The sequence below is a fragment of the Globicephala melas genome, chromosome 5 (genome assembly GCF_963455315.2).
Source record: "Globicephala melas chromosome 5, mGloMel1.2, whole genome shotgun sequence".
NCBI lineage: Eukaryota > Metazoa > Chordata > Mammalia > Artiodactyla > Delphinidae > Globicephala > Globicephala melas.
In genome coordinates this window covers 137,560,839-137,574,928 of record NC_083318.1, presented here as the reverse complement: position 1 = coordinate 137,574,928, position 14,090 = coordinate 137,560,839, and the positions used below count along the sequence as shown (strand labels likewise).

At 35.1% G+C, this 14,090-nt stretch overlaps 1 long non-coding RNA gene across 1 annotated transcript in view; it reads right to left on the bottom strand.

Annotated features, from left to right (window-relative positions):
• Positions 1–3,136: 3,136 nt before the first annotated feature.
• The window catches only part of LOC132597376 (uncharacterized), a 122,420-nt gene continuing 111,466 nt past the window's right edge, over positions 3,137–14,090 (bottom strand). Inside the window, exons 2-3 of the long non-coding RNA XR_009564148.1 lie at positions 8,605–8,708; positions 3,137–8,285 (exon numbers count right to left, since the gene is read on the bottom strand). This is a non-coding gene — a long non-coding RNA (uncharacterized lncRNA). The remainder of the gene's footprint in view (positions 8,286–8,604; positions 8,709–14,090) is intronic.

The following is a 14,090-nucleotide window of genomic DNA, read 5'->3' as shown; positions in this document are numbered from 1 at the left end:
TCTCAAAGGGAACAGTTTGAGGACAAGAAATATTCTACATATAAATTATCAGAGGAGGAAAATAATGTCTTTTGTAGCTTTATTATTTAGTGATATTTGAGTATTGCAATATGATTAAAAACTAAATCACAGATATGCCATATAATTAAAGATTTTATTAGCCTCCTGGAACATAAACACAGGTATCCCACGCCAGAGAACTGGGGAAAAATCCACTGAACACTTTAGACTCTACTGTCCAATAAAAATAGAGAATTAATTTTATATTTCCATTTTGCAAATAAACTACAAACTAGTTTATAAAAGTTTGTCTTTATTGAGTAAAATGATCAAATGAGAATAAGCATTGAATGGGAATTTCCTTATTAAATTGCTCAATGTATTTTGTAACAAGTATTTATCTCTGAAAAATGCATATAAGCAGTGGAATTTGAAGTCTCTGTAAATGGTTTATCATATGTGGATATATATGAAAATGTAGATATTCTCCTCCAACCCAGCATTTTGATTTTATATATATTACAGGATTTAAAGTAAAAGATTAAAAATGAAGCCATTCTCCTCAATTTTAGAGGACTGAATCCCATTCTTTGGCAGTTTGGAAGTCCCAGGCTGGTACTTTCCCTTATTAACTTGTATTTCACTTTTTCCCTTTTAGATCAATACCAGGGAGAGCTGGTGGTGAGAAATATTCATTCCGATAAGGCGTAGGACAGGATGAAACATGAAATCTCCAAATGGCCTCCTTATGCATTAATATCAGAACTTCAATAGGCAGAGCTTCAATTCTTTATTAAAAATTTCTTAGATGATTGTAATAAAAATACAACCCAAGTCATCACATTACACGTGAAGGCTCTACTGAGGGAAATGAATGAGTAGTGGATGGGGGAATTTTGTGGCTGAAAACCAGTTCATTCTACTGTACATCTTTATTTAGTGCCGTGGGGATGTGGTGAGCGGAGCATGTCATGACTCTTCAGGGTGTTTCTAGCAGGAAAAGTGGATGTGCCCATGCAGAATTGGCAGGTGGCGGTTATGTGTGATGGGCAGACCCCAGAGTTTAGCGCTATAAACTAGACACATAAACAATGAGTGAGATGGGTAACAGACTCACGGTCTCAGTGGTTCAACACCACAAAGCCTTATTTCTCACTCATCGTACGTGGAAAATTTCAGTCAAGTTGATCTCCAGGCTCGTTCTCCACGTGGCACCAGCAATCCAGACCTTGTCCACGCTGTGGCTTGGTCATCTCGTCACCTGCCCACACAATTACTGTGTCGGAGAGAGACAGGATGTGGAGAACTCTCAAGCGCTCTGCATCAGCCTCTGATGACACCCTGGGCTGCCATTCACAATTCTCGGGTTGTTCATAACAGTCGTGCAACATATAACCACCACCAAAATCAAGATATAGGAAAACAGTTCACTCACCCCCTACAGAGTTCCCTTGGGCTCTTTGTGATAAATCCAATCTTCCCACTTCCAGCCCCTGGTAACAACTGTCAAACTGTCTAAATAGTCTTTTCCAGAATATCAAATACATGGAGTCATACAGTGACTGGGTTTTGAGTCTGGAGTATTTCATTTAGCACGGTCCATCTTAGAGTCATCCATGTTATTGAATACATCAATTTTTATTATTTTTAATTTTTCACTAGTATTCCATTTAATGGGTGCTCTACAATCAGTTTATCTACATCTAAGTTGGTGAACCTTTTAGTTGTTTCTGGTTTGGGGCACTTATGAATAAAGCTGCTATAAACATACTTATCAGCACATGGTACTCTCTGTTTGGTTTGGTTTGGTTTGACTTGTCCTTGTAGTTTAAGTTTGCATTTCTCCAATCATTAAGATGTTGAGCATCTTTCATTGACTTACTTTCTTTCCACAAATAAGATATCCTCTGGTTTATTTTAGCTGTAAGTCTTGGAATTATGTAGGTTGCATTCTTCAGATCTGTTCTTTTCCAAATAATTTTGGCTATTCTAGTTCCTATGTTATTTCACATAAATTTAGGAATTATCTTGTCAAGACCTAGCTTGATCTCCATTTATTTAGATCCTTTTTGGTGTTTTTCATTAGTGTTTATCACTATACAGACCTATATAATACAAATCATAAATGGTACTTTTTCCTGAATTTCACATTCCACTTGTTCATTGCTGGTTTATAGAAATATGGTTATATTTTTTAAATTTTTACTTAAAATAGAGACCCATAGTAAGTTGTGAAAAAGTTTTCAATTTTGATAAAGTCCAATTTATCTTTTTTTTTTTTTAATGGATCATGCCTTTGGTGACACCAGTGAGAACTCATTAAGATTTTCTCCTTTATGTTCTCTTCTACAAGTTTTACATTTTATATTAAATCTATGATCCACTTTGAGTCAATATTTGTGTAAGATCAAGGTCCTCCTCCTCTTCCTCTTTCTTTTTGGCTAACGATGTCCAATTTTTCTAGCACCATTTGTTGAAGGGACTATTCTTTCTTTAATGAATTGCATTTGTACCTCTGTGAAAAATAAGTTGGGTATATTCGTGTGGTTCTATTTCTTGGTTCTCTGTTTTCTTCTATCCATCTATGTGTGTATCCTTTGCCAATACTTCACTTGTTTGATTACTGTAGTGATATTGCCTTAAAATCAAGAAACGTGAGTCCTCCAAATTTACTCTTCTTTTAAAGTGTTTTTATACTATTTTAGTTTCTTCAGCTTTTTTTTAAACCATTGATCATTGCAGATTTTTAGCTTTTCATATAAATTTCATCTATATCTTTAAAAAAATCTTGTTGATATTTTGATAGAAATTGCATTGACTGATTATTGCATATTGCTAAATTCAGCAATTCTCATATGTTTTTAATAGTTTTATTGGGATATGATATAGACAATCATGTCATGTGCAAATAGAAGGAGTTTTATTTCTTTCTTTACAATGCATATGTATTTTATTAATTTTTCTTGCCTTAATGCACTGGCTAAGATTTTCAGTACAATATTGAATAAGATGGTGAAAGCAGGCATCCTTGCCTTATTATTGATCATTCTTTCACCATAAAGTATAATGTTAGCTGTATGTTTTTTTTTTGTAGATGCCCTTTATTAGGTCAAGGAAGTTTTCTTTAGTTCCTAGTTTGTTGAGGTTGTTATGACTATTTTTAATCATGGTAGAATTTTGAATTTATATATATATATATATATATATATATATATAAAATGGTGGTCTGTGATTTTTCTTCTTTAGTCTATTGATATAGTGAATATAATTGATTGTTTTTAATGTAGAGACAAACTTGATTTAAGGTAAACTCCACTTAGTCATGATGGATATATACTGCTGGATTTAATAAAGTAGTATTTTATCAGTTATATTCAGAATGGATATTGATGGGTAGTTTTCTTTTCTTGTAATGTTTTTGTCTGCTTTTTGGCATCAGGGTAATCTTCACATCATAAAATAAGTGGGGAAGTGTTTCTTCTTCTTCCATTTTCTGTATGTTTAGTGTTGGTAGTATTTTCTCCTTAAATGTTTGGTAGAATATACCAGTCAAGCTGTGTGCCCTTGGAGTTTTCTTTGCAGGAAAGTTTTAAATTATAAATTCAATTTTTTGAATAGATGTAGTACTACGTATTCAGATCATTTTTTTCTGAGACTTTGTTTGTTTGTATCTTTCAAGAAATTGTTCCATTTCAACTAATTGTCAAAATTATTAGCATATTTTTCTCTTACCTTCAGGATTTGTAGTTATTTTGTTATTTATATTAATTAATATTAGATATTTGTTTTCTCTTTTTTCTTGACCAGAATGGCAAAAGAATTACTAGTTCTAATTGTCTTATCAAAGAGCCATCTTGCATTTCATTTCTTTTTCTCTGTTGCTTCTGTCTTTCATTTTGATTTCTATATTTATTATTTTCTCTCTTCTGCTTGTTTTATCTTTAATTTGTTCTGCTTTTCTTATTATTTAGTGGAAAATTAGATCATTGGTTTAAGTCCTTCAATATTTTTTAATAAAAGCATTCAATTCTCAGATTTCCCTCTAATCATTTCCTTAGTTTATCCCACAAATTTTGATATACTGTGTTTTCAATTTTATTCAATTCAAAACATTTTCTACTTTTCCTCTTTGATCAAGCAGTTAGATACCATGATTTGCAAAGAATTAAGTTTCTTCATTGACAAATATTTGAGGATGTCTTTTTGTTCTAGATTTCTACTGTAATTGTATTGTGATGAGAAAATATCTCTTGCATGATTCAACTGTTTTAATTTGTTGATGTTTTTTAATGGCCTAGATTATGGTCTATCCTGATGAATATTCCAGTATACGTGGGAGGAATGTATACTCTATCATGGCTGAGTGGCGTAGCCCATATATATCACTTACATTGTGCCCTCTTACTGATTTTCTGCCTACTTGTTCTATCATTTATGAGAATAGACAGTTAAAGTCTCTAAATCAAATTTTGGATTTATCTATTTTTCCTCCCAGTTCTGTTAGTTTTTGCTTTCTGATTTTGAAGCTCTATTGTTAGGTATATACACATTTAAGATTGTTATGTCCTCTTGGTGAATTTAAATCTTTGTCATGATGTCCTTCTAATTTTCCTCTGAAATCTAATTTGTCTGAAAAAGAATAGCTACCCCATCCCTGAGTGGGTTTCCACTGTCATGATAGGCTACACCAGGCCTTTAGCAAGACCTTGAATTTTAGCTGGTTTATTCTTAGGCATTTGATGGTGGCTGGCATCTCTTGTTTCTGTTCTTTGCCACAGAAGTGAGCTGATCTGCACATACCACCTTTCCTGGATACGCCTGTCCTTTCTTGGAACTCAGAATTCTTGGTTGCTTCACAATCTCTGATTCTTGATGGGTTCTAAAAAAGTTATGATTTCAAAGTTTTTATGTCTCTTCCTCACTGTTAAGATTTTTTTCACTTAACATTTTCTAGAACATGACTCATAGTTAAGCTTAAGGGGTTCACTGAAGTAGTTTGTACCATACCTACTCCCATCCCCTGGTAAAAGTAGTCCCTTACCTAAAAGGCAAGTCTGAATTCCAAATTAAAGGGGAAATTTACACAGTATAAAAAAAAAAACTGTAAATCTTACCTTCAGATAGAACTGCATTACATTTCTGGTAAAAGTTAAAATTGAAATAATTTATTTTGATCTACTGTTCATAAGAGAAAACAGTATTTGGAAAGTTTTCTGACTATAGTGGAAAACATGAGTTTTATAGAGTCTATTTTTCCCCAAAATTACATTGTGTTTGGCACTTTGGAGTTGTAACTTACTTCTGTAATCACCTTTTTCATTTTCCCATATTGACACTTCTAAGAATCAAGCCATCACTTCTGTTCTCACACCTTGCAAAACAAATTATAACTAAGAAAGTTCTGTCATGTTGGGAATTCCTGTACCAAGATGAACTTTAACACCAGAGCCTGAAGATACTTTGAAAATCTCCTGTCAAGATTTGATTAAAAAAAAATAAAAGTTTCTTGGGAGACAGAGAAGTGGGAGTATTTTGTATTTTAGGTTTATAGCATTATATGTATGTGACGTAGAGTAGCATTATATGTAGTAACGTATTGTTTAGCCTCCATGTGTTTGTGTTTTTTACATTTATTTCCCTGTAATTGATTTCTAATCTCATAGTGTTGCGGACAGAAAAGATGCTTGATATGATTTCAGTTTTCTTAAATTTACCAAAGCTTGATTTGTGACCCAAGATGTGATCTATCCTGGAGAATGTTCTGTGTGCACTTGGGAAGAAAGTGTAATCTGCTCTTTTTGGATGGAATGTCCTATAAATATCATTTAAATCTATCTGGTCTATTGTGTCATTTAATGTTTGTTTTCCTTATTAATGGTCTGTCTTGATAATCTGTCCATTGGTGTAAGTGAGGTGTCAAAATCCCCCACTATTATTGTGTTACTGTCGATTTCCTCTTTTATAGCTGTTAGTATTTGCCTTATGTATTGAGGTGCTCCTATGTTGGTTGCATATATATTTATAGTTGTTATATCTACTTCTTAGATTTATCCCTTGATCATTATATAGCATCCTCACTTGTCTCTTGTAACAGTCTTTATTTTAAAGTCTATTTCATCTGATATGAGTATTGTTACTCCAGCTTTCTTTTGTTTTCCATTTGTATGGAATATCTTTTTCTGTCCCCTCATTCCAGTCTATATGTGTCCCTAGGTCTGAAGTAGGTCTCTTGTAGACAGCATATATATGGGTCTTGTTTTTGTATCCATTCAGCAAGCTTGTGTCTTTTGGTTGGAGCATTTAATACATTCACATTTAAGGTAATTATCGATATGTATGTTCCTATTACCATTTTCCTAATTCTTTTGAGTTTTTTTTTGGAGGTCTTTTCCTTCTCTTGTGTTTCCCACTTAGAGAAGTTCCTTAAGCATTTGTTGTAGAGCTGTTTTGGTGGTGTTGAATTCTCTTAGCTTTTGCTTGTCTGTAACGCTTTTGATTTCTCCATTGAATCTGAATGAAATCCTTGCTGGGTAGAGTAATCTTGGTTGTAGATTCTTCCGTTTAATCACTTTAAATATATCATGCCACTCCCTGCTGGCTTGTAGAGTTTCTGCTGAGAAATCAGCTGTTCACCTCATGGGAGTTCCCTTGTATGTTATTTTTCATTTTTCCCTTATTGCTTTTAATAATTTTTCTTTGTTTTTAATTTTTGTCAATTTGATTACTATGTGTATCAGCATGTTTCTCCTTGGGTTTCTCCTGCCTGTGATTCTCTGCACTTTCTGGACTTGGGTGACTATTTCCTTTCTCATGTTAGGGAAGTTTTCAACTATAATCTCTTCAACTATTTTCTCGGCTCCTTTCTCTTTCTCTTCTCCTTCTGGGAACCCTATAATGCGAATTTTGGTGTGTTTAATGTTGTCCCAGAGTTCTCTTAGGCTGTCGTAATTTCTTTCCATCCTTTTTCTTTATTCTGTTCTGTGACAGTGAATTCCACCTGTCTGTTCCAGGTCACTTATCTGTTCTTCTGCCACAGTTATTCTGCTATTTTTTCCTGCTAGTGTATTTTTCATTTCAGTTATTGTATTGTTCATCTCTGTTTGTTTGTTCTTTTATTCTTCTAGGTGTTTGTTCTTTAACTTTTCTAGGTCTTTTAAAAACATTTCTTGTATCTTCTTGTTCTTTGCCTCCATTCTTTTTCTGAGGTCCTGGATCATCTTCACTGCCATTATTCTGAATTCCTTTTCTGGAAGATTGCCTATCTCCACTGCTTTTAATTGTTTTTCTGGGGCTTTATCTTGTTCCTTCATCTGGTACATAGTCCTCTGCTTTTTCATTTTGTCTATCTTTCTGTGAATGTTGTTTTTGCTCCACAGGCTGCAGGATTGTAGTTCTTCTTGCTTCTGCTGTCTGCCCTCTGGTGGATTCGGCTATCTATGAGGCTTGTGCAACTTTCCTGATGGGAGGGACTTGTGGTGGGTAGAGCTGGGTGTTGCTATGGTGGGCAGAGCTCAGTAAAACTTTAACCTACTTGTCTGCTGATGGGTGTGGCTCAGTTCCCTCCTTGTTGGTTGTTTGGCCTGAGGCCACCCAACACTGGAGCCTACCCAGTTCTTTGGTGGGGCTAATGGTAGACTCTGGGAGGGCTCATGCCAAGGAGTACTTCCCAGAACTTCCTGCCAGTGTCCTTGTCCCCACAGTGAGACACAGCTACCCCCTGCCTCTGCAGGAGACCCTCTAACACTAGCAGGTAGGTATGGTTCAGTCTTCTATGGTAGGTCTCCCAGGTAGGTCTGGGTCACTGCTCCTTCCCCTGGGTCCCGATGCGCACACTACTTTGTGTGTGCCCTCCAAGAGTGGAGTCTCTGTTTCCCCGAGTCCTGTCGAAGTCCTACAATCAAATCCCGTTAGCCTTTAAAGTCTGATTCTCTAGGAATTCCTCCTCCCATTGCCGGAACCCCAAGTTGGGAAGCCTGACGTGGGGCTCAGAACCTTCACTCCAGTGGGTGGACTTCTGTGATATAAGTGTTCTCCAGTTTGTGAGTCACCCACCCAGCAGTTATGGGGTTTGATTTTATTGTGACCCTCCTACCATCTCACTGTGGTTTCTCGTTTGTCTTTGGATGTGGGGTATCTTTTTGGGTGAGTCCCAGTGTCTTCCTGTCAATGATTGTTCAGCAGTTAGTTGTGATTCCGGTGCTCTCGCAAGAGGGAGTGAGCGCACATCCTTCTACTCCACCATCTTGAACCCCAGAAACAACTTCTGTCTTCCTATAGCTCTGTCCCTGTTCATTAGAGTTGAAAAGACAATTGGATTAAAAAGGACCTAAATACAGTGGCTTGATGGATTACAGTCAATCTATCAAACTGACATATCACTCATTCAGTCCAATGACTAAAAGCTCTGCTGAGAATTATCTTGATTCTTATAGATTGGATTAAACTTCTGTGCCAGAAATCTTTACAAAAGAAAAGAAGGTTTCTTGACCAAATGAGGACAATTATCCTCAGTAAAATAAAGCAAAATACCTCTATGATTTGGACACTACTTTTGGGTGGAGAGGAGATTCTGAAAGTGAAGGCTCTGGATGTGAAGCACCTTACCCTGATTCCTGCTTGCCCGGGGTTTCGTCATTCCCTCAAGTCTCATGTGCTTTTTACTGTAAGCCCAGCATAACAGCCACAGAAATAGGCTTGCTCCTTCTTCTCTATGAAAGAATATAAACAAAGCAATGTTTTTAATTATAAACAAAACATTTTTAAAGAATTTTCACTCAACAAAATTGAGACAGTTTGATAAATTCAACATTGCACTTGTTAGAGTCAAAGAGCAAAAGGACATAGTTATAACACACAGAAATGAAGAAGTTAAAGAAAGCTGATTTTCTAAAGAACAGGGTTCTGGCCCTTAGCATTCTAGGAAAGCTGAATCCTGTGCTAGGGACCCCATTGCTTTCATTATCCACAACATCCAAAAGTGAATAAAAAGATCTTGTGCCTTGGAACCTGTCTTTGGGGGACACGGCTGCCATGTGAAGGGTCCCCTGTTGCCTCCTGGACTCACAAAGTCCCGCTCACAACCAGCACCAGCCACCAGGTACACAGGTAGGTGAGGACGTTTTAACAGAAACAGCCTCAGTCAAAGCACAAATGAAAGTAATCACCGCCGTCCCAAGAGAGCAGCTCAAGTTGTTACATCAGAAGATCACGGGCAGAGTATATAAGTCCATGCCGCTCTCTCACTTCGTCCCAGCTTACCCTTCCCCCTCCCCGTGTCCTCAAGTCCGTCTGCTTCTTTATTCCTGTCCTGCCCTGAAGTTCTGGGAAGCAGTCGCATAGCACAGGGAGGTCAGCTGGGTGCTTTGTGACCACCTAGAGGGGTGGGATAGGGAGGGTGGGAGGGAGGGAGACGCAAGAGGGAAGAGATATGGGAACAGATGTATATGTATAACTGATTCACTTTGTTATAAAGCAGAAACTAACACACCATTGTAAAGCAATTATACTCCAATAAAGATGTTAAAAACAAGAAAGATCACTGGCAGAGAAAACGGATGTCAGTTCTAAGCTTCAGAGGTTTGGCAGGTGGTCGGTTTTGTAGCAATAGATAACTGATGAACTAATTCATAGAGCTTGTACAAATATTAAATGAATATTTAATGAATATTAAATAATATAAATGAATTTACTTTACATTTAAATTCATAATTTAAATGAATATTTACAAATATTAATTCCTACCATGCTTGTAACAGAAGCTAGCACAGCATAAGAACTCATTAATATTGCCTCTTATTATTACCATAATTTTCTTACTCCTGACTTTACTCCGTATCTTAAGGATGATAAGTATGAATGTAATAGCAAACACTTTATCCATAATTTGAGGGAATAAGGTAAGGGGTGGTGCAAATTTAGGGAACTGAGACTTGATAGCTAAAAGTAGCTTTGCAGTAATTTGCACAAGGACCTTGAGGAAATCAGTACTCATCTCTGGGTTTTAATTTCCTTTTCTGTAGAGAGAGTAGTGCTAAGGGATCCAAGCTTGTATATATATTCATGAGTCTACATTGTTCAAATAACCCAAGTGTCCTTTATAAATCTCTTGTGCTTTTTCTTTTCATTATACAATATTCGTGGCTGTTTTATTAGAATACATTATGTTTCCTGACCTTCTTAAACACTGTATGATCAACACCATGCAACCCTTGCTAAAAGACTACGGATCATTATTAATATTTTTACAGGTATAAAGACTTGTTCTGGAAGGAAATGTTGAATGTTATAAGGCTATTTGTGTCTATACTAAATACTCCCAGACTGTACTATGTGCATACTTGTGTCTGCTTAATTTCTGTAGCTCTGTACCTTCATCTGTAACTTTTACAATGTAATCATCTGGCCCTTATGCTGGAAATTAAAAAAAAAAAAAAAAAGGTTTCTTTTTTGTCATAGGCTGGCATGGAATAAAATGAAGACCTTTAGAACTATGCTAAAAACAGAAAGTAGATAAGCTCCAATCTAAGGCCTGGAGGTTTCTTTCTTAAAAACAAACACACAGACTCAGTGTAATATACATACAGTTAAATGCATGCAATTTATACCACCACAAAAAATATATAATCATTTTAATGAATAAAAACAAAGTTAATGCTTAATGTATTGAGAACTTATTTTTAAGAACTAAAACACTGTTAGCGGATTAAAAGTGCAATGTGTATACCTCCAAGTCACAGGTCTCTTTCTCTAAAGGTAAATATATATATATACACACACACACATACACAAACTGGTCCTTCATTTGTGTTGGATTTAGAATAAATGTGGCCTGTAAAAAGCAGGGACACAAATCCATATAAACATCCATTTTGAAAGAGCAATGGAAGCTAAACATGCTCTGATCCTAAGATCTAAACAGTATCCAACACAGGATGGTTTTTATTGGTAGGAAGGAGAAAACTACAGGGCTCAGCCAAAGGGGTGCAGCAATTGTAGTAACTGACATATCCTCTCCACCCCCATCATAAGTTTCAGAATATTGAAGTTTCCTGGGTTTCTGCTTTTTTTTTTTCAAAGATGTGTGAGAGCAGAGGAATGGAAATAATCACTAGCTTTTAGGCTAGGGAAGGTTGGAGATCATTTTTAAAAGAGCAGTACTACTCTAGAAAAAAAAAAAAAATTACAATCCCACATCTTGTTTTAGAGTTTTAATCAACTCATGGAAGGGAGCATATCTATGGTAAACTCTTTTCCACTCAAATCCTGTGTTAATGCTGCATACTTTAGTTTTTTATTTCCTTTAAGTTTTATAAGAATCTTAAAGTCAACGTTTTCAATTTTTCTTTGGATATTTATACTTTTAGACAGTCAGTACCTGTAAGTAGCAGCACGGGAGGAGGCTTGTAAACGTTTTGTCTAATGTTTCATTGTCACCTTTTGTGCACTTATCACTCTTCTAAATGAAACTTTGCACAGCAACCCATGTAAAAAATGTACATGTGTTAAAACTTGTAAATAAAAAAAAATTTTTTAATAAATGCATACATACACATATATACATATAAATGCACTACATAAACATATATACACATACATCTATACACATACTTAGGAAATATCTTTCTGTTACTACTTCAAGCAGTTTTACTTTATACACCCCCTTCTTCACATATGTATATACAGGTGTATACATACATACATACATGCATACAAACTAGCATAACTACACAATTGTGTGCGTGTGGCTTTGTCTGTTTTTGAATCTTACGTAAATGGAATTACATAGTTCTTATTCTTCTATGATCTCCTTCTTTGTAGTCAATATTACTTGTGAAATTCATTCAGTCGTTGCATATAGATGTTGTTCTTATTCTTTGCACTGTGGTATTCCATTTATGCCTACATGACAATTTTATTTGCTCTAATATTTATACATATCTGAGTTGCTCCAGTTTGGGGCTTTAATACACAATGCTGCTATGTGTATTGTATACAATTCTCTTAGTCAGCTCAGGCTGCTATAACAGAAACACCACAGACTAGTTGCCTTAAACAACAGACATTTATTTCTCACAGTTCTGGAGGCTGGAAGTTTGAGATCAAGGTGTCAGCATGGTCAGGCTCTGATGAGAACCCTCTTCTGATTTGCAGATAAGCATCTCCTCCTTGTATCCTCAGATGGCAGAGAGAGAGAGAGAGCCGTGGTCTCCTCATCTTTCATGGACACTGGTCCTATTCATGATGGCTTCCCCACCTACTTATCCTCCAAAGGTCTTACTTCTGGATATCATCCTATTGGGGATTTGAAGCTTCAACACACGAATTTAGAGGGAACACAAACGTTCAGTCCATACCAATAAGAATTCCCCTAGATTTACTACCTAGGAGTAAAATAGTTGAGTTGTAAAATATGAGCATATGCAACTTCACTGTTTAGTGCCAAGTTGGTGTCTCAACATGGTATACCAGTTGTCTCTTATCTATAGTGTACAAGTTTTCCTGAAACTCTCCAGCTCTTGCTACAAAGTCTCACCAAGTCTCAGGATGTCTGATTTGAAAAATGTTGTCCATTGGGCACGTGTGTTGTAGAATCTCACTGTGTTTATAATTTGTAAGTTCCTTGATCATTCATGAAATGGAGAATATATCATGTGTATTGACCACCTGAGCCTTCATTTGTGCAGTGACTTTCAATTTTGTCCATTTGTTTATTTATGTCTTTTCCATAATATGCGTCTTCGATATTGTAAGGCTTATCTTTCCAACTTGTTTTACCACTACACGATCACTAAGCCTATTCTCAGCATTCTGTGCTTCCTAATAAATATCTGAATCAACTTATCATGTTCCACTTTGGAGAAAAAAAAAGCCTATTGGAATTGAGTGAGGTTGTTTTGAATTTGTGAATAAATTTGGGGAGATGTGATTTTTGATAATAGTGAGATTTCCAATCCATGAGCAAGATATATCTTTCAATTTACTAAGAATTATCAAATGTATCTTCATATAGTTTCACAGTTCTGTTCTTTGAGTTATGCAAAATCTCAGATTTATTTCTAGATGCATTATACTTCATATATTAATTCTGTATATAGTAACATTATTAAATTATCTTATAAATTGTAATTTTCTGTTCTCTTTTTTACGTGTACAATCATACCACCTTAGAATAACAACTTTGAGCTTTCCTTTCTACACCTTTGTTTCTTTTCTACTCTGGCCAAGACCCCTGTATATAGTTAGATACAAGTGGCAATAAATGGCATATTTGTCTCCCTCCACATCTCAGAGGGATAGATTTCAACATTTTCCCAGTGAATGTGATATTTATTGTAAATTGGTTTTGCTGATATTCTTTATCAGAGAAGGGGCATTTCCTTTCCTTTTCTAATTTAATAGTTTCATCATTTATGAATATTTAATATTACCAAAAGCTTTTTCTACCTTAAGATCATCATAAGTTTTGCTTTACTTTTTGATCAGTTAATATGATGGATATAATGATTGATTTCCTAATAGTAAACCATCTTATATTACTTGGATGAAATAAAATTGGTCATCATAAGACATAAAACATTTCTGTATTTATGAATTTAGTTTTCTAATACATTGTTTAGGGTATTTACATGTATGCTTACTACAGAGAATAACCTGTAGTTTTCCATGCTTACATAGTTATTATCAGATTTTACTATCATAAAAAAGCCTACCCTCATAAAATACATTAGGAAATACTCTTTTTTACACTACTGTATAGCAATTTTTAAATTGAAACTATTTCTCAAATCTTTGTTAGAAATCACCATTGAAGAAAAATGAATCCTAAGTTCTAATGATGAGAAGACTTTGGTTACTGAATCAATATTTTAATAATGAACTATTAAAGTTTTCTATTTTTTATGAGTCACTCTTGTATTGCTTATTTTAATTGTCTATTTCATTTACGTTATCCAATGTATCGACATAATTTTATAGCATCCTCTTATCAGTTTTAATTTTTCAACTTCTAAAATAAAAGCATATTTTTGCCCCTGAAAATGGTTGTTTGTATCTTTATTATCTTTTACTCGATGTCCCAACACTGATGCCTA